The sequence below is a fragment of the Bos grunniens genome, chromosome 7, assembly GCF_055505025.1.
Source record: "Bos grunniens cultivar Pamir isolate PY7600 chromosome 7, Bosgru_T2T1.0, whole genome shotgun sequence".
Lineage (NCBI taxonomy): Eukaryota > Metazoa > Chordata > Mammalia > Artiodactyla > Bovidae > Bos > Bos grunniens.
The window spans coordinates 67,363,250-67,388,312 of NC_141171.1; the positions used below are offsets into that span (position 1 = coordinate 67,363,250).

Here is a 25,063-nt window from a genome sequence, read left to right on the forward strand (position 1 = left end):
AATTGATGTGATCACATGCCATGATCTTAGTTTTCTGAATGTTGAGCTGAGATTGCTGAGCTCTAAGCCAACTTTTTCACTCTCCACTTTCACTTTCATCAAGAGGCTCTTTAGTTCTTCTTCACTTTCTGCCATAAGGGTGGTGTCATCTGAATATCTGAGGTTATTGATATTTCTCCCGGCAATCTTGATTCCAGCTTGTGCTTCCTCCAACCCAGCATTTCTCATGATGCACTCTGCATATAAATTAAATAAACAGGGTGACAATATCCAGCCTTGACGTACTCCTTTTCCTGTTTGGAACCAGTCTGTTGTTCCATGTCCAGTTCTAACTGTTGCTTCCTGACTTGCATGCAGGTTTTTCAAGAGGCAGGTCTAGTGGTCTGGTATTCCCATTTCTTTCAGAATTTTCCACAGTTTATTGTGATGCACACAGCCAAAGCCTTTGGCATAGTCAATAAAGCAGAAATAGATGTTTTTCTGGAACTCTATTGCTTTTTTGATGATCCAGCGGGTGTTGGCAATTTGTTCTCTGGTTCCTCTGCCTTTTCTAATACCAGCTTGAACATCTGGAAGTTCACGGTTCACTTATTGCTGAAGCCTGGCTTAGAGAATTTTGAGCATTACTTTACTAGCGTGTGAGATGAGTGCAGGATATCCAGGTTCAATTCCTGGGTCAGGAAGATCCACTGGAGAAGTGAATGGCAACCCACTCCAGTATTCTTGCCTGGAGAATTCCATGGACAGAGGAGCCTGGTGGGCTACAGTCCATGGGGTTACAAAGAGTTGCACATGACTGAACAAGAAACACTTTCTACAGCTTTTGTTAACTTATATGACAGACACTCTGAGCCTAATTTCCACCATTATAGGAATGGTGTCCTATAATGGAATATAGGAATATCTGTCCTGCCTGTTTCACAAGATTATTTGAAGATCAAGGACAGTAACCAAAGGGCCTTACAAAATGTCATGTGTTATCTATACAAAAATTTATGGTTGTTAATCATAATAATACAATCATAAATAGAAGGTATGAATTTTTTGCTAGAGGAAAAATATGAGTTTTACTTGTTTTTAGTGCTTTGAATATCTATTGAGTACTTTATTATAATTTGTTTTATTTTAAAAAGATAATTTTTAATTATCAGTTTTTTGAGATTAGGTTTCAGGCAAATGAAGAGTAACTAGCTGCAAAATCTTAGAATCCTAAGCAATGTGTATATGCTTTCTCTCCCAACTACCCATTAAAAATAAAAACTATCACACTTTTTGCTTCAGAAAGCATTATATTTCAGTTGTAGTAACTTTTTTCTATTTATGAAGACTATTTATAAAGACTATTTATGAAATGTTTAATATATTTTATTACTTCTGCTAACCACAGATGGAATAAACATTGAAAAAAGTAAAATTTATAAAATAGAGTGTCTAAGGGAGAATAAAAGTCACTAATAATCTTCCAATTGTAGAAAGCAGCATTGTGTGTTTTTAAATATATACATGGATATTTTTCTTATAAAAGGGGAATCCATTATTGTAACATTTTCATTTAATATGTTTTTAACATATGTCCCATGTCATTAACTATTTTAGGATAATTTTAATGGCTTTATAAGAATACCTTAATTTCTTTAACCAATCTCATATTGTTAAATATGTCAAGTATTGTAAAGTGTTTTTCATTATCCAGAAAACATGTTTTCAAAGACGTAATTTATAGAGACAGTAGCAAATTGTAGCTTTTTAGCAAAGAAATGAGTTCTTCAGCAGATTAGTTTTCAGTAAATATTTGAGTCAGTATGATTTACTGTATTAAATCAGCTGAGACATATTTTAAGTCTTTAAGTCAAATTTTTCACAAGTGCTTCACAATAAGATACAATAATTACCTAATGACTAAAACTATCTCAGGAAAGGAAATATATCATCATCTTAAGTAAGTTAAATTTTTAAGCAATTGTAACATGAAAATGGAAAGAAATTTGTTCCTTTAAGAGGCATGTATCAATGTGCAGATAAAGATCTGGCCCAACATCAGTCTTATCTATACTAATTTGAGATTCTTGAATAATTGATTTCTTTAGTTTTTCTATTAAAAAAGGCTCCACTTCCTATATTTTATTCCTTCAATTCATTTATTGAAGTAATAAAGTAAAAATGTTACATAATTAAATTTATTTGAAAATATTCTTTATATTCACAAAGATGTTTCTTTAATAATATAAATCAACAACCATAACAAATCCAGTTTTTACTACATTCCATTCATACAAGAGACTGTTAACAATAGGTGTTTTTCTTTAACTGTATTCTCTAATATGAAGCACTTTTACTTTGCAACCTTGGGGGAGAAATACATTACCATTCTTGGTTTTAATAGTTAGCCTTAAGCAACATTTATGCCCTTAGACTTCTACTAATGTTGAGCTTGACTTGACTTCACAGTTTCTGTGCCTGTGTTATATTTGGACCCATCCTCACCTAACAGATATTATTTTACCATTTAAGCTTACCTCATTTAACATTTTCTAATTCTTTGCTACCAGCTTGTCTCCTATTCTTGCCTCTATCCTAAATTTATTCACAGAGATCAACAAACCTTTTTCTTTAAAGAACCAAATAGAAAATATGTTAGCCTCTGTGGACCATAAACCTTCTCTTTATTTATGGGAATAGCCATAGATAATGGGCAAATGAATGTGACTGGTGTGTCCAATAAAATTTATTGGCAAAGGCAGTATACTTGATTTACTTCAGGGGCCTTGTCTTGGATATTGGCATGAAACATTTCTTTGTGTATTTTCATTTATGAATATTTATATATTTCTTTCTGAATCTTTATTATGAATTTTTTAAACTAAGGTAATCATTGCCCAAACATATCAAATATAAGAGTTTCCATTTTATCTTGAAGATACTCAGATGTCTATTTTACCTCAGTGTTAGTCACTCAGTTGTGTCTGACCCCTTGCAATCCCATAGACTGCAGCCCACCAGGCTTCTCTGTGGAATTCTCCAGGCAAGAATACAGGAGTGGGTAGCCATTGCCTTCTCCAGGGGATCTTCCTGATACAGGGATCAAACCCAGGTCTTCTGCATTGCAGGCAGATTCTTTACCATCTGAACCACCAGGGAAGCCCTATTTTACCACAGGGAAGAGTGAAAAAGCTTGTAAGATTGATGGAGAATGATAAATATTGGGTTGGCCAAAAAGTTCCTTCAGGTTTTTCCATAACAAACTTTTTGGCCAATTTAATACTTTGTCCCTAATTCTGTAGTGAATATCCACCTTTGTGTCAACCGAGGTGCATTCTCTTTGCTAACTGAAGAATTCTTCAAATCGCATGTAAAGCACACTGCGATGCTGATGACACCACCTGTTTGTTAAGTTCATGCCCTTCTCCAGGCACAGCCCTGGTCTGTTTGTCCTCATGGCAGAGCTCTGAGGTCTGTGCTCTTGGGTCTGTGTCATGAATTGGGAGACTTAGAGCTTTGGTCAGTTACCCAAGGACACAGAGCTGGGGAACTGCAGAAATAATACTAAGACCGGTGCCTTTGACACCAAAACCCATGCTCATCTATGTTAACTTTTAGACACTGTTTGTGTTTCCCCTTTTTACTGTAAAACCAAGAATGTGTGATACAGAAAAGTTGGAGAACTCTATACTTTGTAGTATAGACATGAAACTTTTCCTTTATTTCCCTTTTCTCTGTCTAGAATGGCCCTTAATTTTGAATCACAATTGTGTGTTTCAAAGCTGTAGGCAAATGGTTTTCATAAAGTTTTAAATTTTGGTGTTCTCTTAGTATAGCTATTTAATTCATAAGCCACAAATTTGGAAGTATAAAGATGTAATAGTTGATAATATCTGCATAGGCTCCCAAACTAGTCCAATCTTCTAAATTAAATCAGATTTAGCCATTTGTTACTAATTTCAGGTCAAATTAAGGATTTTTTCCCCTCTTATGTTCCACCTTAAGTAAAGTACCAGAGTACCTTAGTCCAGAATTCCTCGGAAATGAATGTGTGAACAAAACAAATTAATGATTAGCCTAGTGTTTAGTCTCAGGATGGTGCAAATGAAGGGAAGAAGTAAAAGTGAGACATGCAAGGAAATAACCAAAAAAAAAAAAAAAGTTGATAGATTACAGAACTAGTTGCAGTTTGACAAATAAACACAGATGTACATGCATGGTCAGTCACTCAGTTGTGTCCAACTATCTTCGATTCCATGGACTGTAGCCTGCCCAGTTCCTTTGTTCATGGGGTTATCCAGCCAAGAATACTGGAGTGGGGCTGGCACTGGCAGGCATATTCTTTACCACTGAGCCACCTGGGAGGTCCCTCTTATTGGCCAAAGTTCTGCCTACCCTTCTGACTTTTATCAGATAGGATCTCTAGGCAACCTTTGGGAAATCTTCTTTCTATACCCAGTGAACAGTGTTCCACTGAGTCTTGAAGGCAAGAGGTAGACTGTCTGTGATCTGATGGCATTAGGCTTGGAGGCCAGAGATGCTGGAGCTCCTTTTGATGTGGCTTTGATGGTGGCTGTGCTGTAATCAGCCCTCATGTGGAGTGAGGAGAGGTGTGATGTTGATGAATGATGCCTTGATGGTTGTGAACACAGCTCTGCAGTTTAGTAAATGGCCAAAGACTAAGGAGCCATGTGGTGCTCAGTCAATCTCGTGGGGAACATAAGCCAAATCCAATAAACAGGGCTTTCCATGTGCCATGTTACCATTTGCAGGCAAGTGGCCGAACTCCTTGGCCTCCTTTTTTTTTTTTTTTCTGATTCATTTTCCTGAGAGTACAATCATCTGCTCATGTCCTACCATGGTCTCTGAGGAAATGGTGCCTGTTGTCATTTCTTATTCATTTCAACCTTGAGGAATATTTGGATTTCTAACTTATTCTCTCAGCAGATGCTTCCTACCTGCTCAGAGGAGGAAAAGTCTTTATGATCTCCCCAAGTTGCTCTGGGTCCCTGGGAGGTGATTCATATGTACATCAAAACACTGGTGGAGGGTGGATCTGAAACACTCTGCCTCTGTAATTCTGAAAATAATATGAACCACAATTGTCCTCTACCCTTAAAATTACACTGGATTCTATACTCTCTATACTCAGGACCTGAGGAGTAGGCAAGGCAGGAGTTTATTATCATAGTAACATCTAACTATCTTTGATTTTTAATATCAAACTTACCTCCTCAGTTAAGAGAATCACTTTACTAGATTTGGCTGGTGGGGTTTGGGGTGGGGATATAGCCAGACTTCCCTCTAATTTTTTCCTGTCATGAGGTGGATTGCAGAGACTTAACAGCCAAATATTTTAAATTACCCTTTTTTCCCTCCATGAACTATAATATGCTTTCTCCCATTCAGACAGTGCTGTATTCCACTTTCTGGAATGAGAGATCATGAGGAAATACTAAGGTAATGGAAGTTTAGGGAGATAATGAATAGTTGAGATACGCATATCATCTCGCCACTCGTGGATGTGGATTGAGGAGTAAGGCACATGGGAGTGGAGTCCACTTCTCTGAAAATCAAGCCTTGAGGAGCCAGGTCAGGGCTAATGTCTTTATAAGAATGCATCAGGGTTCCTGGAAGAATCTACCCACTGGCAATGACCTTGACTTCCTCTGTCTTAAAGTTCATAAAAGACACTATCATTAACCACATATAAGTCCCTCCATAGGGAGATGTGTTGTTCAGTCTTGATCCTTGCTTCCATCCAGCATACAAGGCCTCCTGGGTCTGAGGTACTATATGGTGCTAGAATAGTGGCATTTTTTCTTCATTTCTGCCTTGAGGTAATACACTCCTTTGGCTCTTTATTCTAAAATTCATTCCCTTAGCACAAAGCCATGACCAGGCATCACTCAACAAACTCTCAGAAATAAGCATGAGCTGATTTCTGGGTTTGGAATCTACCAGCACTGTTATCAAAAGAAATCATTTACATTTTCTGCACATCTGAACTTTGCCTGCCTTGGAGAATGGCAGGGAAGGAAAGCTAATACAATTTGATAAAATGGCTAAAATGAGTCTATTTACACTCTTGCAGCTTTTAGAGCTGAGAATTTAAATATAGCCACATAGTCACCCATAAATGTAAATGTATGTGTATTTGGGCAGAGAATGGGAGCTGAGAGTCATTTTTAGACTTGAGGTTCAATTTTCCTGTTGGAATAAATATTGAAGCTTAGGTTGACTGCATTTAAAATTCTATCAATTGTTGGACTGGCTTCTTTTTTTTCCTTTTGCTGGATTTTTAATCCAAAGGATGCGAATGTCTGTTTTTTATTTTTTTTTTCTCTTCCCTTTCTTTTTCCTCAGCCTTTTCAGCGTTGTTCCCCATCCTGCCTTTGCAGCTCCCTTCATGAAATGGCACTGAACCCTGGTGTCAGCATCATTATTCTACAATAAGGGAGCCCGCATCTCTGACTGTTTCCACGCTGCTCATGCCCATGCTAGAAATACCAAAACAATGGCACACATGGAAATGCCTCCCATTTATATTCATTTGGTATTTGATTCTAGTGCTGAATGTGAGTGGGTCTTGGATTTTATTTCCAAGTCAATAGTGAACTCAAATGTCAGTCATTTTAGAGGGGACATTTTAAGTAAGCATTACCTTTCTTGTCTTTTCAACATTAAATCCAAACACGTTGGCATATGCAAGTGCGTGCTGTAAATGAAACCGTGTGCTAGACTTTCTGAAGGACATGGAATAGACAACGCAGATCCCAGCCCTCCAAGGTCTCATGAACTTCTGCGATGAGGCAAGACAGCTGTCCCTCTCAATTCATAAATAACTCAAAGATTAAAAAATCTGATGAAGAAATTAATTCCCTTGGTTTCCTCCTCTGGAAAACCAACACTGTAATGGTTTCTAAGAGTTGTTATGCCAATGAAATGAATTAAATATTTGATCAGGACCTAAAATAAGTAATTGCTGAGTAACTGTATGTGTGTATGTATATATGTGTGTGTGCATGTGTGCACATACATATACACACATATGTCTAATGTGTGTTCAAAATTGTAAAATGTAATTTTTATATTCTGTATAACTGTAGTATGTGTGTGTACACGTTAAAAGATGTTTATTTCATTGACAATTTTGTGTTTCTAGTGTATAGCAAGGTGATTCAAATCTATGTCTTTATGTATCTATTTATATTATTTTTCAGCTTTTTTTCCATTACAGGATTCTTGGGTCGGGAAGATCCCCTGGAGAAGGGAAAGGCTACCCACTCCAGGATTCTGGCCTGGAGAACTCCATGGACTATATAGTCCATGGGGTTGTAAAGAGTCAGACGTGACTGAGCGACTCACTTTCATAATGAATACAGTCCCTGTGCTATATCGTATGACCTTGTTGTTTATTTTATATATAGTAGTGTGTATCTGTTCATTTCAACTCCTCTTTTATCCCTCCTCCCTTCCCTTTTGGTAACCAAATTTGTTTACTATGTATTAGACACATATATTTTTAATTCAAGATATCTCTCCAGACTATATACACTTGAGTCAAATTGTATTGATAACCAGAACTTCAGAAGGGAAGGAGGCAGTAGTCTTTGAGGCTGCAGTTTTGCAAGTTTCCTGGAGGTAATAGGAATTTAATTGGCACATTAGGAATGGTTTCCAGTAAGGAGGGGCAGAAAAAAGACCTGTCGGTGGGCATTCTAGGTGATAGTACATCGTTTCTTTCTGTGTCATCTGTTCTTTAATCTTGATACTCAGCATTGTGTGAAATAAAAACTCTTTAAGAAAAAAAGATTAAGATCAAATCTATTTCAGAGATACCCTTAGCAAATGAATTGTTCAGCGTATATCCTCTGAGAAAGGTAGCTGAATCACATTGTAACAGATTTTTACTTGACTTTAGGACTTTATTTTTGTGTTGCCAAAAATGCAAGGTGATGGAGCCCAGATGCTCCAATCTATACAACACACTGTCTGGAAATCTGTTGATTTTTCCAGTTGAATAACCAAGCCTGCAGGTGTATGAGCTTGTGAGAGTGCCCTGAACCTGGAGGATATAGACAGTTGCCTTCAGATTTTTTATACAAGTTTTAGATATCTTTCAAATATTGGTCTCTAAGGATAAATGTTTCAACCTGATTGAAAGTTGCAGCTAGGCTATTTTAGGGTGCAGTGGCAGTATCTTTACTGGTTTACGTACTGATTTTTCTATCTCGAGTATCCCCTGATTGTGAAAACTTAGTAATAGATATTTTCAAAGAAGGAGGAAAATCTTACTTGTGCCTGAAGAATTTTAGACTAGTGCATCTTGCAAAGATTTTCTTCTAGGTTTTAGGAAATAACATTTTTGAGAGAGATGTTTGAAGTATGACAAGGCAGTATTTTTTTTTGCTCCTTAACTTACCTTGGAATAAAAAAAAAAAATGTTTCTCCAGTCAGCTACCCTTGGCAGGTTCTTAATTTCTCAAATCGTAGCTTCTCTGTGTTTCCTGGATCTGTTACTTGTATTGCCTTTTTGGAATTCTCAAAGGGCTCAAAAATTTAATGGATGTTCTCTTATTTCATGTACCTCATTTCCATTAATCTGTTAAGTACAGCACTTAAATGTATCTCTTAAGAAAATAATATTGATTGTTGCTTTAAATCAATCCCTTATGATTATACAGTAGAAGTGAGAAATAGATTTAAGGGCCTAGATCTGATAGATAGAGTGCCTGATGAACTATGGAATGAGGTTCGTGACATTGTACAGGAGACAGGGATCAAGACCATCCCCATGGAAAAGAAATGCAAAAAAGCAAAATGGCTGTCTGGGGAGGCCTTACTAATAGCTGTGAAAAGAAGGGAAGCGAAAAGCAAAGGAGAAAAGGAAAGATATAAACATCTGAATGCAGAGTTCCAAAGAATAGCAAGAAGAGATAAGAAAGGCTTCTTCAGCGATCAATGCAAAGAAATAGAGGAAAACAACAGAATGGGAAAGAATAGAGAGCTCTTCAAGAAAATCAGAGATACCAAAGGAACATTTCATGCAAAGATGGGCTCCATAAAGGACAGCAATGGTATGGACCTAACAGAAGCAGAAGATATTAAGAAGAGATGGCAAGAATACACAGAAGAGCTGTACAAAAAAGATTTTCATGACCCAGAAAATCACGATGGTGTGATCACTGACCTAGAGCCAGACATCCTGGAATGTGAAGTCAAGTGGGCCTTAGAAAGCATCACTACGAACAAAGCTAGTGGAGGTGATGGAATTCCAGTTGAGCTATTTTAAATCCTGAAAGATGATGCTGTGAAAGTGCTACACTCAATATGCCAGCAAATTTGGAAAAGTCAGCAGTGGCCACAGGACTGGAAAAGGTCAGTTTTCATTCCAATCTCAAAGAAAGGCAATGCCAGAGAATGCTCAAATTACCACACAATTGCATTCGTCTCACATGCTAGTAAAAGTGAATGCTTTTTAGTTAATGCTAAAAATTCTCCAAGCCAGGCTTCAGCAATACATGAACCATGAACTTCCTGATGTTCAAGCTGGTTTTAGAAAAGGCAGAGGAACCAGAGATCAAATTGCCAACACCCGCTGGATCATCAAAAAAGCAAGAGAGTTCCAGAAAAACATCTATTTCTGCTTTATTGACATGCCAAAGCCTTTGGCTGTGTGGATCACAATAAACTGTGGAAAATTCTGAAAGAAATGGGAATACCAGACCACCTGACCTGCCTCTTGAGAAATCTGTATGCAAGTCAGGAAGCAACAGTTAGAACTGGACATGGAACAACAGACCGGTTCCAAATAGGAGAAGAAGTACATCAAGGCTGTATATTGTCACCCTGCTTATTTAACTTCTATGCAGAGTACATCATGAGAAACGCTGAACTGGAAGAAGCATAAGCTGGAATCAAGATTGCCAGGAGAAATATCAATAACCTCAGATATGCATTGACACCACCCTTATGGCAGAAAGTGAAGAGGAACTCAAAAGCCTCTTGAAAGTGAAAGTGGAGAGTGGAAAACGTTGGCTTAAAGCTCAACATTCAGAAAATGAAGATCATGGCATCTGGTCCCATCACTTCATGGGAAATAGATGGGGAAACAGTGTCAGACTTTATTTTTCTGGGCTCCAAAATCACTGCAGATGGTGACTGCAGCCATGAAATTAAAAGACACTTACTCCTTGGAAGGAAAGTTATGACCAACCTAGATAGCATATTCAAAAGCAGAGACATGACTTTGCCAACAAAGGTTTGTCTAGTCAAGGCTATGGTTTTTCCTGTGGTCATGTATGGATGTGAGAGTTGGACTGTGAAGAAGGCTGAGTGCCGAAGAATTGATGCTTTTCAACTGTGGTGTTGGAGAAGACTCTTGAGAGTCCCTTGGACTGCAAGGAGATCCAACCAGTCCATTCTGAAGATCAGCCCTAGGATATCTTTGGAAGGAATGATGCTAAAGCTGAAACTCCAGTACTTTGGCCATCTCATGCGAAGAGTCGACTCTTTGGAAAAGACTCTGATGCTGGGAGGGATTGGGGGCAGGAGGAGAAGGGGACGACAGAGGATGAGATGGCTGGATGGCATCACTGACTTGATGGACGTGAGTCTGGGTGAACTCCAGGAGTTGGTGATGGACAGGGAGGCCTGGCGTGCTGCGATTCATGGGGTCCCAAAGAGTCGGACACGACTAAGCGACTGAACTGAACTGAACTGAAGGATGTAAAGTCAACTGCTTCGGGAGACTGCAGTGCCTACAACTTTCCGGGTGTGTGAATGAGTCTGTCCACTGGCACAGTGGGGCAGAGCTCCATGGTACCATCTCTCAGGATGAACAAAGACCTATGACCAGAATGTCTACTGAGTTAGGAAATAAAGCATTTTTGAAGTTTTGAGGAAGAATATTTAGACACCCTTGGGCTTTTTCTCTCTGCTTAGTGCTATTCATACATTACTCAAATCCTTTGTGCTGAAAAACGAACTTAGTTGCGCCTTTGAAAGAGTGTTCTTCATTGCCGTTGTCTCCACTTTTCAAACTGTTTAACAGTTCTCAAACCTGCACCATGAAGGCGATTACACCCCACCATGCTACAGCAGTTTCAAGTTTTTCTTTAGTAGCTTCTCTCTTTCTCTTCAATTCTCCATCCTGACTTTCTTTTCACTCCTTTCCCCAGTCTCATTTGATTTCTGGTTTTGTTTCCCTCATTCTCAGGTCCCCCAACTCAGCATCTCCATAGACATGTGGCTCTCATTGAATACATACTCCTCGTCTCAATGCTCGCATGAACCTTGCTGCCTTATCCCCTTTCAGCCCAGATTCATTGCAAGGATCCTTCCCTGACTGCTGTTCCTCAGCTGACCATCCACATTTGTTCCCCAGTTACTCTGTCTTGAGGTGTTGTATATTCTTACTGTGCTCTGTAATTTTCTTGCCTGGCACTAATTGCAGTTTGTCATTATGTGCATGTTTGATTACTTGTTTAACATTATTTATCCTACTTTAGATTTCAAGCTCTGTGAGGATGGAACTATGTCTATTTTCTCCTTGTTGTATTCCCCAGCAGCTACTACAGGGCTTTCTACATGGTTGGGGCTTGTAGATGGATGGATGTTGGATGGATGCATGCATGCATGGTTCATCTTGGTTGATTTTAAGGAGGAAATATGGTGATGTGTATGTCTGTAATACACAGGCTTGATTGCCAGCTTCATCTCTTAGCTGTGTGATCTTGAGCAAGTGGGTTAAGCTTGAAAATGAAAAAAAAATGATAGAATAATTTTGAGGAACAAATGAGATCATTCAAATAAAGCATTCAATAAAGTACCTAGCACATACTAAATTATCTAATAGTAACTAAGAGAAAATAAAACTATCTTTTCAGGACTATCTGGTTAGAACAAGCAAAAACTCTTAAGTATTGATATTAAACTAATGTAAAGTGTGCTGCTTGCATGCTAAATTGCTTCATTGTGTCCAACTCTTTGAGATCTTATGGACAGTTGCCTGCCAGACTGCTCTGTCCATGGGATTCTCCAGGCAAGAATACTGGAGTGGGTTGCCAGGCCTTCCTCCAGGGGAATCTTCCCAACCCAGGGACTGAACCCATGTCTCTTACTGTCTCCTGCATTTGTAGGCAGGCTCTTTACCACTAGCACCACCTGGGAAGCCCAATGTAAGGCAATATTACTAATTTAATTTACAATATGGCTTTTTTTTTTTTTTTTGGTAATCAGAGCATATTAGAATACTTACTCCTCGGGTGAATGTAGATTTAATTTTCTTCATTTCTTAAGTGTCATCTCTCTGAAGGAATGAGTAGCTCCAACAATAACTGGAACTTTGCCCTCTGCAAAACCATGTTCCCTGACAAATGCCATAAGACCATGCACCCTAAAATGATCACAACATATTTGTTTTACCTTTTAAAGTTAAAGAAAACCAGTGTATCTTATATGTTATTTTAAAACATCCATTTGATTTCATTTGTTGATCCCAGTAATCCTTAGAGAGAGCTTCACTCTCCCCATTTGGCAGATTAGAAAAAGAGGACTGCCCTGATTAAGTGAACTGCCAATCTGAGATAACAAAGATGTATTGAACACCTGTTCTCTGCCAGGTGCCTGGGGAGATAGAGGAGTCAGCTTGAGCTGGGCTCTCAAGGACTGGAAGCTCAGCAAAAAGAATTAGACATGAGTCATCAGTAGTCAGTGGACTGCTGACCAGGAGCCTCCCCACCCACCCTCTATGTGTCCTGGAGGTGATCAGTGTATTTCTGGAGGAAGTGAGGCTAAGGACATAAGCCCTTGTACGTAGGAGTCAAAACAGCTGATGTGAGAAACGTCTGATCCAAGGCCTAATAAAGAACTTCCCAAGCATGACAACAGTTCCTAAAATGCTGAGGCTTTCCCAGTTTCTCACTGTCAAAACATCAGAACTGACTGACCCCAGGCTCCTTGATTATCTGCAACCCAGCTGCTCCTTTGACCACTTTAAAAATGGACAGGCCTCCCAAAGGAGGTTTGTTTATACGGAAGCATGGAATTACCTCTGAGTAGTTAATGACCTACTTACTGCACTTGGTCAGGTCTCATCTCTGGCCCGGTGCTCTGGGACACTGGGTAGGTTGCTAGCAGTCTTCTTTCCATGTTGGCTGCTTTACCTAACCGCATGTTGTGTATACTTTAGTTCTTCCTTGGGGTAGAAGCAATTGTTTTAATAATTTGCTTCGGCAAATCATTTAAACTCACTGAACTTCATTTTGTCACCTGTACCATAGAAATAATAGCAATCTTGAAATCAACCACAAAGGGTTGTTGATAAGTAGTAAAAAAAAAAAAAAAATAGGTATTTACTTTTTTTTTCTTTTGATTTATATTCTGGAGGGAGGGGGACAAACTAATCAAGCATATTGCTGTATAAGATGTCAGGTGGCTAGAAGTTCCATAAAGAAAAATGAAGCCAAGGATGCAAAAGACAGAGTCAGGGTGCTATTTCAGATGGGGTAGAGAGAAGGTCACCCCAGACAATGGGGATCAACATGTGAGTTCATAAGGGAAATGTTCAAAGTAGACCGAATAGCTGAGAGCCTGTGCAAAGGCCCTGTGGTGGAAGTATATTCAGTTTGTTAAAAGATTAAGAAGGAAGCCAGTGTGGCTAGAGATGAGTGAGCAAAGGAGGTTGGTAGATTACTCATCAAGGGAGGCAGTGGAGGGCTGTTTCCAAATGACACAGAGCCATATATGCCTTGGCAAGAATTGTGGGTTTTTTAATCTCAGTGGAGAGCCATGGAGGGTTTGGGGCAGTGGTAGGACTTGATCTGTTTGACATTTGAGAAGAATCACTGCCTGCTGCATGGGGAGTGTGTTGTGAGGAGGCTGAATGGAATCAGGGAGAGCAATTTACCCATGTGATGGGGGTTCTGTTGATGAGATAGCAATCTCTGTAGTCTGATGGGAATGAATTTCTAAGGGTCTCAGCTAAAGAGGGATACATGTATTGGTGGTAACCTCCCCACAGGTGGATGACCAGGGACTTTGCAGCCAGGACCTGAAGAATTAGCACAGGCAAGGACTGAAGGAAAGTGGAGTCACGAAGCCACTGGGCCTTAAACCAGTGAGTGAACAGTCCAGGAATGACACCATTATAGTCACCAAGGATCCTGCAAGACCCTAAGAGGCAGCACCCTCTCTGCCATGATGTCAAGTAAGAGTTATTTTGGAGCCAATACACAGTATAGGAAATCTCTGAAATACAGTATAATGCTTAAAGAAGTCAGAAGAAAATGGGTGTTTCTTGTATCACCAAGATTTTATACTATTTTTGGGGAGAGATACTGGAAATGGGACGACATCAATTATAGAAAATGCAGAGTAGAGTTTTCTTTTGTTTACCTGAATTGTAGCAGGCAAATTTTGACCCTGATCTATTTGGCAGGGTGTCTGGGCATAGTAAGTGCTCAGTAAGTGACCTTACCTTGGTTCCTGCAGCAGTAATGCAAGAATGGAATGGCAGGGGAATGACACCACTTACCAATACTTTCCCGGGAGCTGGTGCTTTTGTGACATCATAACTTCCCGAATTAAGTCTTCTCAGTGTCTTCCCTGTCTAACTTTGGCCAATCAGGCAGTGCCGTAAGGCCTTTTTATAGTTCCTGCTCCTCTGAAGCTATGATGGGATGCCAGGTAAAACAAATTAGAAGGAGGAACAGTGAAATATCAGTCACATCATGAAAGTCATTTGTTAACATGGGCAGAGACTATCATCCTGTTACCCTCCTGCCCTGGCTATACTCCAGGCTGTAATCACGTTCCATCACCCCATAAATCCCCATGTGGCTTTTGCAAGAGAAGAAATTGCTCCTTTCCCATAGTTCTCCACAAGTGCTTTCTTTTTGCTGTGTTGGAATTAGTACTTGGAAGAATATGGGCATTTATAACATGTTGCCAGACACCTTCCATTAGATACGCTGTTAGTGCATTTCCAAGTTGTGAAATAACCTTCTACTTCCTTGGTGAATGAGTGACCTGTCTTAGAGTCTGTCTGATTTCTGAGGGTAGGATTTTTTTCTTAATTTAAAGATTATGTCTGTGGCTTGGGCATTAGAAACAGAAATATGTAATTTCTGAAGAACAAAAATAGGATACCAAAGCATGTAAATCAAAGGTTTCCATATCTGCTGCTTTCCTCTTGGTATTTCAAGAACTTAATTTATAAACAAAAGACAGAACACCTATGCTGTGTTGTTGAGTCTTCAAAGATCTAAAGACATTTCATTTTTAATCACTGGTGGGTTGGTTAATGTAAGCTTGTGGCACTTACTGTAATGGATGAAATGAATCCATCCACAATGTTATTTGCTTACGTGCAAGTCCCTTGATTTTGATCAATAGATCTAAACAGGTACTTTCTTTTTTTATATAGTGGTTTTTTAAAAGTTTTATTGGAGAATAGCTGATTTATATTGTTGCATTAGTTTCTGCTGTGCAGTAAGGTGAGTTATACATACATACACTGTTTTAGATTCTTTCCCATATAGATCACTGCAGAATAATGAGTCCCCTGTGCTATACAGTAGGTCCTTGTTAGTGGTCTATTTGTATATACTAGTTTCTATTTGTCAATCTCAGTCTCCTAATCTATCCTCCCCTTATCAGGCCTGGTAGCTGTGAGTTTGTTTTCTACATTTATGACTCTTTCTGTTTTATAAATAAGTTCATTTGTACCATTTTTTTTAGATTTCACATATAAGTAATATATGTTTTATCTGTCTCATGTACTTCGCACAATATGACAATCTCTTGGTCCATCCACGCTGCTGCTAATGACATAAATTTGTCATTTTTTTATGACAGAGTAATATTCCATTGTGTGTGTGTATGTATGTACACACACACACACACACACACACACACATATATATATATACACACACACACACAACTTATTTTTTTATCCATTCCTCTGTCAGTGGACATGTAGATTGCTTCCATGTCCTGGCTGTCTATTGTAGAAAGTGCTATAATGAACATTGAGGTATATTATCTTTTTGAATTATGCTTTAATCCTAATATCCTAAATTGGCTTTCCTGGTGACTCAGAATGTAAAGAATCCACCTGTAATGCAGGAGATCTGGGTTTGATCCTTGGGTTGGGAAGATCCCCTAGAGAAGGAAATGAATGTCCATTCCTGTATTCTTGCCTGGGAAATCATGTGGACAGAGGAGCCTAGTGGGCTACAGTTCATGGGGTCGCAAAGAGTTGGGAACCACTGAGCAACTAACACTTTCTCTGGATATATGTCCAGGCGTGGAGATGCTGGATCATATGATAGCTCTATTTTTAGCTTTTTAAGGAACCTCCATACTGTTCTCCATAGTGGTTGTACCAATCTACATTCTCACCAACAGTGTAGGAGGGTTTCCTTTTGTCCACATCCTCTCCAGGGTTACTTGTTTGTAGATTTCTTTTTTTGATGATGGCTATTCTGACTGGTGTGAGGTAATACCATATTGTAGTTTTGATTAGCATTTCCTCTAATAATTAGTGACATTGAGCATCTTTTCATGTGCTTCTTGGCCATCTGTATGTCCTCTTTGGAGAAATGTCTATTTAGGTCTTCCACCCATTTTTGATTGGATTGTTTTATACACACACACACACATATGGCTGCTAAGCTGTTTGTATATTTTGGAGATTAATACCTTGTGGCTTGCATTGTTTGCAAATATTCTTCCATTCTGTGGACTTTCGTTTTGTTTATGGTTTCCTTTTCTGTACAAATGCTTTTCGGTTCAATTAGGTTCCGTTTGTTTATTTTTGTTTTTATTTTCATCACCTTAGGAGGTGGATCAGAAAAGATTTTCCTGCAATTTATGTCAGAAAGTGTTCTACATACATTTTCCTCTAAGAGTTTTATAGTATTTGGCCTTACTTTTAGGTCTTTAATCCATTTTGAGTTTACTTGTGTATATATTTAGAGTGTTCTAATTTCATTCTTTTACATATAGCTGTCCAGTTTTCCCAGTACCACTTATCTAAGAGACTGTCTTTTCTCCATTGTGTTTTATTGACTTCTTTGTCCTAGATGAGAGACCCTAGGTGCATGGGCTTATCTCTGGACTTTCTGTGTTGTTCCACTGATCTAGATTTCTGTTTGTGTTCCAGTACCATACTGTTTTGATTGCTGTAGCCTTGTGGTATAGTCTGAAGTTGGAGAACCTGGTTCCTCTGGCTCAATTTTGTTTTCTCAGGATTGTTTTGCCTATTTGGGGTCTTTTTTTGTTGCTATACAGATTGCAGATTTTTTTATTCCAATTCTGTGAAACATGTGATTGGTAATTTGATTGCAACAGATACTTTCTGAATATGATTCACATAAAATTCAGTTTAAGGCCTAGGTTATATTAATGCTAAATGCAGTATGGTATCCTGGATTGAATCCTGGAACAGGAGGACAATATATACAAATTGGGGAAATTCAAATAAATTCTATAGTTAATGTGGAAACGTTTTAATTCAAAAGTATTGTACCAATGTTAACTTCTTAGGTTTGTTGAAGGTAACATATTTATGTAAGATGTGAACATTGTGGCAAGGTGAGTGACAGTTATACAGTAGCACACTGTAATATCTCTACAGTTCTATTGAAAATCTAAAATTATTTAGAAATAAAAATTCAAATTGAAGATGAATATAATATAGTGGGAGATGGTTTGGAGATTGTTGCTGTGCCTTTCAAATCCAGTCCTAGAGGCAATGTCCCAGTGTACATACAACACAATGAACAGCAACTGTGGGACAGTAGTGATGATAATGAAGTTATTAAGCCCAGTTGTAAGCTGTTGATAACCCTGTGTGGTGGGTATAATTTGACCTGCACTGGATGGGTAAGGAAACTAAGGCTTAGAGTATAAAACATAACTCCTCTAAATCAAAAGTTTTGGTGGTGGTGGATTCAATTGTCACCTCTGCTCCTTGATATACAACCTGCTCTCAAACAAGTAGTGGGAGGCATTCGTGTCAATTGTGGCCTTACCATTTATTAACTGTGATCCTGGCAAATTCCTAATATCCTCTGGTTCTCTAATTTTTCATTCATAAAACAAAGAGATTGGTTTATTATGCATAAGGCTTCTATTAGCTCTGAAATACTCTGACCTGGTGACCTAAACGTAAAGTTAGTTTTCATTGAAATCTTACCATTCAACTTTTCTATCCAGTGGAATCTTTTCAAGATTTATGGAAAATTGCCTTTTGGTCTGAAAGGGTGCTTATGTGACATTTAAGTTCTCATCCACATTCCTTTCTTACAATGAGTACTCCTCCTTCAGTTCAGTTGCTCAGTTGTGTCTCATTATTTGTGACCCCATGGACTGCAGCAAGCCAGACTTCCTTGTGCATCACCAACTTTCAGAGCTTTCTGAAACTCCTGTCCATCAAGTTGGTGATGCCGTCCAAATATCTCATCCTTTGTCATTCCCTTCTCCTCCTGCCTTCAGTCTTTCCCAGCATCAGGGTCTCTTCAAATGAGTCAGCTCTTCGCATCAGGTGGCCAAAGTATTGGAGTTTCAGCTTCAATATCAGTCCTTCCAATGAACATTCAGGACTGATCTCCTTTAGGATGGGCTGGTTGGATCTCCTTGCAGTCCAAGAGGCTCTCAAGAGTCTTCTCCAACAGCACGATTCAAAAGCATCAATTTTTCAGCACTCAGCTTTCTTTATAGTCCAGTTCTCACATCCATACATGACTACTGGAAAAACCATAGCTTTGACTAGATGGACCTTTGTTGGCAAAGTAATGTCTCTGTTTTTTTAATATGCTGACTAGGTTTGTCATAGCTTTTCTTTCAAGAAGCAAGCATCTTTTAATTTCATGGCTGCATTCACCATCTGCAGTGATTTTGGAAACAAAGAAAATAAAGTCTCCCACTGTTTTCATTGTTTCCCCATCTATTTTCCATAAAGTGACAGGACCAGATGCTATGATATTTGTTTTTTGAATGTTAAGTTTTAAGCCAACTTTTTTGTTCTCTTCTTTAACTTTCATCAAGAGGCTGTTTAGTTCTTCACTTTCTGCCATAAGGGTGATGTCATCTGTGGATCTGAGGTTATTGATATTTCTCCTGGCAATCTTGATTTCAGCTTGTGCTTCATCCAGCCCAGCATTTCTCATGATGTACTCTGCATACAAGTTAAATAAGCAGGGTGACAATATACAGCCTTGATGTACTCCTTTCCCAATTTGGAACCAATCTGTTGTTCCATGTCCAGTTCTCACTATTGCTTCTTGACCTGCATACAGATTTTTCAGTAGGCAGGTAAGCTGTTCTGTTATTCCCATCTCCTTATCTAATCCTCCTTTTCTCTGGCTAAACATTTACCAACACCAGGAAGTATGAACTCTTGTAAGAGAAATCTTATCATAAATAATAGTGTCTTTTAACAGAGATTTGTATATGTTTTGTTGTTGTTCATACACTAATTGTCTGAATCTGACCCCATGTATATGTTTATTTTTATATTAATACATATTAGCAGTACAGGAATGAAGAGAGTGGTAAGCTATTCTGAAATTTGTTTCCCATCATATGTTGGTTTATAAGAGTAAAGTCACTATCACCAAATATTGTATGATTAATAAAATAATTTCTAATTCATGGATTAATATGAATTTAATACTGTTTAGTTAATTTTAAATATCACTTAAATAAAATTAGCTCTTTTTAAAATATCTGATATAGGTTAATCAGCATTAAGCCAAATAGAAAAAGTTAGTAATAAAAATATAAGTTTCTGAACCTCGGAAGAAATTTAGCCAATGTGAATATATGTTTAAAAATTCAACATTTTGAAGCAACATATAGTGCTTCATTATAACCCACTTTATAATATATAACCAAAATAAAAGGACCAAAAAGAATCATGTGCACTTGGCTAAAGTATCATTTCCTGGTATGTAGTGTAAAAAATCTATTTTTAAATGGCTTTTACTAACCTTCTTTGCAAGACATTGATGACAGCTATAGTGCTTCAATGTATTGGTGCACACACAAATACACAAATTAAGTTCATTTCTTTTCTTGATGAAAATAAACAAAAGAAATAAGCAGTTATTCAACTGAAAGGAATAAAATTCAAAGGGAAAATAATTGTCATTTTGCTAAATGCTATTATAGTCAGGAAAAAGAAAGTGGATAAACTCTGTAAGTATATAAGCATTTCCATTTGTTTCAGTACACAAGATTAAATTGATGTCTTTCTATGTTATCGCTTTCATGAATAAAATCATTTTTGATTCCTCTCATTCTGGTATCCTTTTAACTACTCTTGATGAAGAAAAATCTTAGTAAAATCCTAAAATTTCCCATACCATGTTAAATATATAAATATATTTCCTTTACTTTAGAATAATTAAATAATACCTTCTTTTATAGTTGACTTGACCTTTAGTTGTTATCCTTTTCATAGTGAGTTTTGTGAAAACACTGTCTGTAATTTTTCAATGATGATCAGTCATATGGAAAATTAAGTTCTTTGTATTGCACCTGCAATTACTAGTTCTGTGACTTTGCTAAGTCAGGAAACCTCATTGAGTTGCAGTTTTTTGTGCACACAAGAAGCCTGATTATTTTTTCTTGGTTTACATCAGAGGCTTAATGGATTAGAATGCCCATTGAGAAGTGTACAGAGCTGCATTTTGGTAGTCAAAACAGTTCAGTCATTCATTTTTTATTGAGTGCTTAGACAGTGTGCTAGGTGCTGAGTTCATGGTGTCTCCATGAGCAAGGCAGGAAAAAAAGTCTGTACTCAAGGGGTTGAAATTTCAATTGGATAAGGTAACCAATGAAAAGTCAAATAAGATATGATTTGACTTTGATTGCAGAAAGACTCTTTGAGAAAGTAACCTGTGAGTTATGAGCCACAGCAAAGGGGATCTAAGGGAGGAACATTTCAGTGGAGGAACAAGCTACATTGAAGGAACAACCAACTGGAAGGTCCCGTATGTAGAGCATGATGAACTTTGAGGAAGAGAGATAAAAGATGGAGTGAGAGAGAGAGACAGGGGGCAGATCATATGGGGCCATCTATACCATACTGTTCTGGAATATTAATAAGCTTTATGATTAAGAATTGGAGTTATTCCATTAGTTCAGTTCAGTTCAGTTGCTCAGTTGCGTCCGACTCTTTGCGACCCCATGAATTGCAGCACGCCAGGCCTCCCTGTCTATCACCAACTCCCGGAGTTCACTCAGACTCACATCCATTGAGTCGGTGATGCCATCCAGCCATCTTATCCTCTGTTGTCCCCTTCTCCTCCTGCCCCCAATCCCTCCCAGCATCAGAGTCTTTTCCAATGAGTCAACTCTTCACATGAGGTGGCCAAAGTACTGGAGTTTCAGCTTTAGCATCATTCCTTCCAAAGAACACCCTGGACTGATCTCCTTTAGAATAGACTGGTTGGATCTCCTTGCAAAAGTTCCCAAAAGCAAAGTTCAGAGAGATTATTCCTCTGAGGCAATTGGCTCTCTTGGATTGTTTAAAAATTACTTTGTTAGCATTTTCTTTCACAGTGGCCGCAAAGTTAGAGGTAGGATCTGTAGATGAAAGTAGAAATATTGAAAGACAAATATGTGATGTCTTCCTGATTCTTCTCATAATTCATTGTTAATGGGTGATCCCAATTGTTATTTGTAACTCCCAAACATCTCTTTGATCTATCCTACTATCTTCCTTTGCACTGCCAGTATTTTTGGTCCAAGCTGTCATCATTTCTCTCCTGGGTAATGAAACAGACTCTGGAGTTGTACTTTACCATGTGTCTTCTAGAATCAGATCATGTCATGCCATTGCCTTCTCCTTTCATCCATGCCCACCCCATGCCCAGTTACTGAAAATCCTTCTGTATTTTCCCATTACTAATTAAAGTCCAAATGTTTTTGCGTAAAACACAAGGCAATTCCTTTTTCCTTCATTTGCCTTCAGATTCATTGCCACAGACTACTAAACGTTCCGTGTGGGATCTTTATGCTCTTCTGTAAATTGCATACTCTGTCCATCCCACCTTCCCCCACACTTCTGCATACATTCTTTGCTCCACCTAGAATGATTTGTGAATGTTCTCTCTTCTCTCAAAATTCTGTTTCTCTATGTTTCTGAGATCTCATGTCATAACAATCAAAATACCCTTGTTACTCAGTTAGCTTTACTTTGTCAGCTACATTCAACCGTGTCTTTCAAGGTCAGGGGCTGTGTCCTACTTGATTTATCAGGTGGTGAGAAAAGGCATTTCTTGTGAATGGAGGAATGAATAAAAGTAGCTGACTAGGGTGGGCATAGCAGAGGAGTTAGAACAATTCTAGGTTGGCAGCATAGATATCAGTCTGAACAAAGAGATAATATGAAGCAATATGAAAACATGATCGTCAAACACTGTCACTCAGGACATCATAATATTAGCATTGCATATGTGTGTGGCATGAAGAAGTCAAAAACTTCATGGCTTTTCATCAGAAGGTTCCAGAAGGGCATTGATAATTGTTGAGGTTGTTAGGAATAGAACAGCTTTCATGGGGAAGGAATTAAGTGACAGCTGATGATTGACTCTTATGAAATGTCTGTTGTCAGGGATTTGAGAGTAAGAGTTGGAAAAATCCAAAAATGATTAGGTGAGCAAGAACAGTAAACCTACTGGGAGAGAGAAGTGAGTCCAGGTAAAGAGTAAGATTTAGTGATGAGAAGATGTATGAAATGAAGCAACAGTAGAAAAGTGGTTGATGAGAGATCAGTGCCTTTCAGTGATACCAACATAATTGGACATCTAGAGTAGATGATGCGTGAGTAAAGGAAAGACATTATAAAAAAGCTAAGAATATTTAAAACAAATTGTATTTAGGTTTAATGACTAAGTATTAAGTATCAGATCAGATCAGTCGCTCAGTCGTGTCCAACTCTTTGCGACCCCATGAATTACAGCATGCCAGGCCTCCCTGTCCATCACCAACTCCCGGAGTTCACTCAGACTCACATCCATCGAATCAGTGATGCCATCCAGCCATCTCATCCTCTGTCGTCCCCTTCTCCTCCTGCCCCCAATCCCTCCCAGCATCAGAGTCTTTTCCAATGAGTCAACCCTTCGCATAAAGCGGCCAAAGTACTGGAGTTTCAGTTTTAGCATCATTCCTTCCAAAGAAATCCCAGGGCTGATCTCCTTCAGAATGGACTGGCTGGATCTCCTTGCAGTCCAAGGGACTCTCAAGAGTCTTCTCCAACATCACAGTTCAAAAGCATCAATTCTTCGGCGCTCAGCCTTCTTCACAGTCCAACTCTCACATCCATACATGACCACAGGAAAAACCATAGCCTTGACTAGATGGACCTTTGTTGGCAAATTAAGTATAAAATCCTAAATTTTTACTAGTAGTTATTCCTTTAAGGGATTACTATTCATGCCAGTTCTGAATGTACAGAAAAATAATAGTAAATTAAATAGTAAAAAATCAACTGAAGAAATAGAGAAAAAAACAAGTGCATCTGGCTCTCTTTTTATTTGAATGTATTTGATTTAGGATTTTTTTGCTTATTTATCACTTCTAGCAAAAGCTGAGAATTACTGTAGCAGAGATAAAGATGACTTTTTTATCTTTAAAATATAAATAAGTAAATAAAAATAGTTATTCTAACAAAAAATACAATGCTGTGTTAGTTTCAGCTATACAGCAAAGTGATTCAGATATATATATCTGTATATACTTTTATATATATGGTATTTCCTGGTGGCTCAGTGCTAAAAAAATCTGACTGTAATGCAAGAGACTTGCAGGAGACTCAGGTTTGATCCCTGGATGGGAAGATCCTCTGGAGAAGGAAATGGCAACCCACCAGTATTCCTGCCTGGGAAACCCCATGGACAGAGAAACCTGGCAGGGCAATAGTCCGTGGGGTCACAAAGAATTGATCAAAACTGAGCAACACAACAACACCAAAATACATACATACATACATATATATATATATACACGTGCACACATATTTATATGTATGTATAAAAATACATATTTATATATATGTATGTATGCATATAGATGTGTATGTATATACATATATATACATACACATGCACATATATATATATATTTTTTAATATTTGTTTCCATTATACATTATTGCAAGATATTGAATATAGTTCCCTATGGTGGCTCTTATTTTTTGAGGGCATTCTATTCAGAAAAAAATATTTTGTATATTTTAATATCAGCAACTATACTAGTGTTTTTACTACCAATATAGTTTTCTTTCTCTTCACACAAAGCCAGTCTTGATCAATCATCTCCCTGTCCTCCTGCAAAGGATATTATCCAAAGATACAATAATTAACATAGGAAAATGTACCACTCTGAGAGGCTGTGACTTGGTAGAAAGTAAAGAACAGCAAGGAGTTTCTGGTTTTAATTTATCTTTTGAAAAATAGATAGGGAGTCAGTAACTACTTGTGCAGAAAAGAAAAATGGAAATATGCTCCACGTAAATTTACTTGGAAATCATGGGCTCAGAAAGATAGGCTGTTATTTAGACTCCCTACAAATTTCAATTAATATAATTTTGATGATGGTAATCAATAATGAGGAAAGTAAATTAAATTATATGTTAAGGATACAAAATGACTGTGCTCTCAATTTGAAGAGCAAAGATTTGTGTTCATTTCAGATAGACACATCTTTACCTAAACAAACACTTATGGTAGCTATTTTTTAGTGAATCATTTGTGTTATTTTTTTAAATAAGTAAAAAAAAAAAGTTACTTACTGGCATAGTATAAATAAAGTTGCTGTTAGGTGCCAAATGAACCACTTTCTGAAAGCTGGTCCCAGTGTTTTCAATTTGTGTTGGTTTTAGCTTAGTGTGCTGGAGTAAGCATTTCATTTGGTAAACTTGCATTGGGTGGGTGGTGGCTGTCCGCTCAGCCAGCATTTGGTAGCAGCATGGCTGAATCTACTGAATTTATGGACTAGGGATGTCATTGTGCATTCTCCTATTTTATCAACTCCAGCCAGGCAAAAGTGTCTAGTTTTAATATTT

General features: G+C 38.0%; 1 protein-coding gene across 18 annotated transcripts in view; it reads left to right on the forward strand.

Annotated features, from left to right (window-relative positions):
- Positions 1-25,063, forward strand: part of SGCD (sarcoglycan delta) — a 695,743-nt gene that overhangs the window by 98,572 nt on the left and 572,108 nt on the right. For 2 of the 18 annotated variants that reach the window (XM_086412601.1, XM_086412613.1), the window contains exon 3: positions 14,006-14,191. The exons of the other annotated variants lie outside the window; for them this stretch is intronic. The gene's annotated coding sequence lies outside the window, so the exon portion shown is untranslated. The remainder of the gene's footprint in view (positions 1-14,005; positions 14,192-25,063) is intronic. 18 annotated transcript variants of the gene reach the window in all.